At 58.4% G+C, this 5,047-nt stretch overlaps 1 long non-coding RNA gene across 1 annotated transcript; it reads left to right on the forward strand.

Annotated features, from left to right (window-relative positions):
- Nucleotides 1-340: 340 nt before the first annotated feature.
- On the forward strand, nucleotides 341-2,838 carry LOC139073819 (uncharacterized). The gene is made up of 2 exons (XR_011522865.1): nucleotides 341-1,427; nucleotides 2,661-2,838. It is a non-coding gene; the product is annotated as an uncharacterized lncRNA (long non-coding RNA).
- Nucleotides 2,839-5,047: the final 2,209 nt, after the last annotated feature.

A 5,047-nucleotide genomic window follows, 5' to 3' on the forward strand; every position in this document is an offset into this window, starting at 1 on the left:
TTCCAGGAAGGGGGCAGAGGGGGGCCCACCTCCAGGAGCTGCTCCCTGCTCTCCCCCAGCATGTGAGTCAGGGACCGGGAGGGGAGTGTCACTACCCACAGCCCAGACGGTTTGATGCTGAGCTGAGCAGCTGGCGCTGGGAGCCGGGATCTACTGGGCTTCTCCAGGGAGTGGGTGGGGGTATAGACTTCAGGAAAGAGGGACCTGTTCCACCGCTGGGGCCCTGGGGGGCTGCAGAAACTCACTGACGGGTTTTCAGAATCGGAACCCTAACCTGAGTGCGCAGAGACGCGATGGTCTCGCGGTGGGCGGTCTGGAGGGTCACGGCCTGCCACTCTGGGCTCCTGGCGCCTCATTCCTCCCCTCCCGCTCATGGACCCTCCTGGCTGCTCCCCCCTCCTTCTTGCCTCTGATCCAAAGAGCTGGGGGGCCCTGGGCCTTCTGGGCACCGGGGGAGGCCTTCCTCAGCCAAGGAGGAGAAGGAACTTGCCAGGCCCAGGATTGGTGGCCGGCCAGGGCAGGCCAGGCCAGGCCAGCCCAGAGAGTTTAATGAAGAAAATAACAATTCCCAGAGGAGAGCGGAAAGGCTGTTCCCATTTTAATTTTTCCCTCTTGGCAGAAACTAACTTTTCTGTAAAAACAATGAAAAATCAGGGCGGAGTTTCCTCCCCGAGCCACTCAGCACCCCTGGGAGGAAAGACTTGTGGCCAGGGAGGGAGAGGGGGCCCGGCTCCCGAGAGGTGCCCCGCTGGTGCCGGGCTGGGTGGGCGGCAGGGCGGGCCTTGGGCCCAGTCCTTCCAGAGACGGGTCAGCTGGCCCTGCTGGCCACCTGTGTGCCCTGCAGACCTGAGCCCTGCCAGCCCTGCAGATGGCCACATTGTGGCCTAGACTACAGTTTTCATTCTGTGAAGGTCACTGTTCTCTCCCAGGCACCGGCCAGGAAGGTCCTGCCGACCACAGGGCGGGGCAGCTGGGCCCCGCTGGTGAGGCGGAGAGCCGGGTCACAGGCACAGCCCGGCTTTGTGTTGGGGAGGGGACGTTTCTTTGGGCAGACACATCTCACTGTACTTGCTGCGTTTGACGCATCTAGGACTCCAGACCCAAGGGTGGTAGACCTATGATGTGTGTCCCAGAGCTGGCAGCTTGCTGAGCAGGGTCCTGGGAGCCCCTCAGGGCTGCCTCGCTGGTAGACCACTGGCCTCCCTCTGGGCTTCCTGGGCGCTTCCTTCATGCCTTTGCACAGCAGCTCTCACTCCCGTTGGAAAGAAGCATGGAAATGCCCGGCCCGGGAGGTCCTGGGAGGCTGGTGCCCGGACCGGTCTGGAGGAGCCTCCATGCTCACCTGCGCTCCGCACTTGCCAGAGGAGGAGACTTGAGGAGGCCAGCGGGCATCCATATAATGGATCATTATATCCATCGGATGAGAGGTACCTCCAAGAATTGGGGGTCCGTGAGCAGCTTGGGGGTTGGGGGCAGAAATCAGCAGTTGGGTCCTGAGTGAAGCCAACTCAGCAACATGGGGCCTGTGGTTAGGAACAGGAGAGACGAGAAGCAGGCAGCTGCCGAGGCAGAATTCAGTGGCCTAAGTGCCGGGGACACACGCCGGGTCATGTGTCAGGGTCACGGTCCAGGTGAGACAGGAGGGCTGGCACCTGGGGCAGAGGACAGGCTGCCACCCAGAGAAAGACGGGCGGGGGCAGAGGCTGAGGACCCGGAACCGCTGGCTGCACGGTTTAGGAGCTGCACAGGTCGGTGGGGGGGCAGTCCATCCTCCGTCTGTCACCCACAGCCTTTGTCTGGCCAGCCCTCTGCTGTTCCTCCGAATCCTGACGTTAAGCGCTCAAAGGGCAGAACCCGCCAGCACCCTCCTCTTTGTGTGCCACATGCAGTGGAAGCTTCTAGAAAGTGGCTTTCAGAGGATGAGGACACGGGACTTGCTTGTGACATATCGAGCACATAGAACTGGGGGGAGGGGCAGAGGTGTCATCCCCTCCTCTGAGCAGCCAGGAACACGTCGAACACATCGAAACAACACCCGCTCACAACCGTGATGGAGTTGCTGAGAACAGGGCAGGGGGGTTCACTGCCTGAATGCACTGAGGCCTTGAGAGGCCATGAGCAACCTTGGCATTTCACAGGGGAGGAAACTGAGGCACAGAGAGGGAAAGGTGCCCAAGGTTACTCTCCTGGTTAACGGTAGAGAACTGGAATAAAAATCCAGAGCTTTTGGCCCAGAAGTCCGTATTTTTCCTGTGTACCCCTTTGTCCTTCTGGAACAGGGGGAATAAATGAAGGAAGACAGACAGACACACACACGTGTGCACACACGGCCCACTTGCCTGCTCCTGCTGCCACACAGAGGGCAGGAGCCACCAGAGGCTGAGGGTCCCTGGGGCCTGGAGGCTGACCTGGGAAAGGGGGCGCCACCAGCATCCGTGGCCTCCCGAGAAGCCGGTTCTCCCACAGATGTTCTTTGTTTTCATTAGGGAAGATCTCAATTAAAATAATTACAGTTACAACAAAAAAATCACAGAAGAGAGGGAAAAAAGAGTTCAGTTAAATGCAAATATATTCAGAATGAGATTATGAACTCGGCTCACCCCCTCTAAAATTATCCATTGACGATTACATGCTAATTATCCACCTTTTTATTGTTTTAGAAAGGAAGAGATTCATTCTCTTTGGAATGGAATAGATATCCACGAAATAATGCCATGTACTTCGAGGTGGACCAGTGGACCGAAATAGCCTAAAGCTTTTTGATGAAATCGTGAGGAGGCTGGGATGCTTCCACGAAACTAACAGGGTTGCCCTAAAAAACAAACAAACAAAAACGAGCCATGGTTTTCCATCAAGAAAATTTCTTCCTTTTTTAAACATAGGCCGTTAACATAGCCGGACCCCGGCACCTGTTGGGCGGCAGGCACCCTCTGCCTGGCTGTTCCCTAGTGTCTGCCCTTATTAATTGCATCGTGTTGCTTCTGGGGTGAGGGTGGGGCTGCTGTGGGCACTGGCTCAACGCTGAGCCACCGATGGATGTTGCTGTGTCAAGGGTCATGTGTCAGGGTCACGGTCCAGGTGAGACAGGAGGGCTGGCACTTGGGGCTGGGGGCACTGACCCATGTGTCTGTCCAGCGGAGTCAGTCTGGATTCCCAGGACAGTCCTGCTTTCAACATCTGCTCCACCTGCAGAATTTGAATTTCCCACTATTTTGACATTCAAACCTCTTGGTTTTGACCCCTTTGACATTCAGACTCCCTTGCATATCTAAGCAAGAGCACAAAAATCCTCTGTCAAACCACCTGCTCCAGTTTTTGGTACAGAAGGCATGCTCAGCAGAGCTACAGAGCGAGGCAGGGCGGGGGCGCTGGTGGAGGGGCTGGGGGAGCTGTGTTTTGGGCTCCCTCCACGGCATCTCTCAGCTCCCCTTCCCTGCAGCCCCTGGGGCAGGATGGGGGGAGGGGACAGAGGTGTCATCCCCTCCACTGAACAGACCTGAAACCTGTCCTAGGAGGTTGACTTGTCCAAGGTCACTTAGCGGTGAGTGGCGGTTTCCAAACGCAGGTCTGTAAAGCCCCAAAGTTCAGGATTTCCCTCCCTGCCAGGACGCCTCTCAAGAAGGCCACGGCACGGTCTGGGAAATCGGGCTGGAGGTTCGTGCGGAGCGCCCGAGGCCCTGGAAGTTCCGCAGCTGGGAAACCAGGGGGCCAACCCCAGCAGAGGCCGACAGTGAAAGGCCCCAAGAGGTCAGCAGGGAGGTCCTTGTTCTGGGAGGAGGGAGATGCCGGTAGAGACGATCTCACATATTCGGGGGTTTTAGGAATCCCCACATCGCAGAAGCCAGCCTGAACCAGTTGCTTCCTGGGTGGTCCCTGCTTTGTCAGGCAAGTGGAACACCTACCCCAGGATTGATGCCCCTCAGCATGCCCAGAGTGGTAAGGAGGGTCCAAGTGCCATGCAGGCGGCTTCCTGCAGCAAGTGCCCACGAGGACGGTTGAGGGAGGACCAAGGCTCCCAGCGGTAAAACCTAAAATGCTGGGATGAGCACAGGCACATGCACGTGGGTGTGCTGTGTGTGTGCAGGGCACCAAGGGGTTTGCGCTGAGCTGGAGAGAGCGAACTAGAATTCCAGTTCAGTCTGCGACACCATCTCCCTGAGGCTCCTGGAGGATGTGTGTTCAGCGGGGAGCTGGCGGGAGCTGGGGATCCTACGGGCAGGGGTTTGTCCTTCCGACGCTTCTCTTGGTAACTTTGGTTACTTACTTAACCCTGCTGCGCCTCAGTTAGCCGAGGAGGGGCGGCGGGAAGGGTGGTCTTCCTGGAGGCTGTCACATGGTCTCATTGGCCTGCAAAGGGGGGCCCGGCAACTTATTTTACTACGCCCATGGGGGCCGTGTCCTGCAGCGGCTGCCAGAGGACTCTGACCGGGGACCCTGACCGGGGACCCTCGGCATCACGAGCTCAGATCAGCTGGCCTCCTGGGACACTTCCACGTGCCTTTTGTGCTGACCTCAGTGAGTCCTCCCGAGGACCGTGTGAAGTGGGTGTCATTGCACAGAGGAGGACTCTGCGTCTCCCAAAGCTTCAGTGACTTGCCGGAGGCCGCATGGCCGCGACTAGACAGCAGGGCCCGGAGTGGAACTCTGGCAGTCTGGCCAGAGCACCCGTCCACCTCGCTCCTCCCGGTGCTCTGCGGGCCCTCCGTGCACGCGCCCATCTCACCTTGTTCCTTCCAGCAGACCTGCCCCTCCTGGTTAAGCTTTTCTCAGACTTTGTCCCTGGGAGCTGAGAACTGGGTGGAGAACGGGGCGGAGTTGGGTGCTGGCCCTCCACCTCAGCCACCTCACCTGCTGATTCTCTCACTTTCTAGTCCTTTTGCCGCTGACACCAGTTGGGCCTCCCCTGCCCTCTGGCTGTTCTTCTGGCCTTCTGTCCTGCTTGCATTCGCCAAATGCCAATCTGACTGAGTGCTTCCCTCTGCATACAGGCCAAAGGCCACACTCCCTGCAGCACACGGGTGGCTTCCCATCCCATAATCCTGCCCTG

The sequence above is a fragment of the Equus przewalskii genome, chromosome 10 (genome assembly GCF_037783145.1).
Source record: "Equus przewalskii isolate Varuska chromosome 10, EquPr2, whole genome shotgun sequence".
In the NCBI taxonomy this organism is placed as follows: domain Eukaryota; kingdom Metazoa; phylum Chordata; class Mammalia; order Perissodactyla; family Equidae; genus Equus; species Equus przewalskii.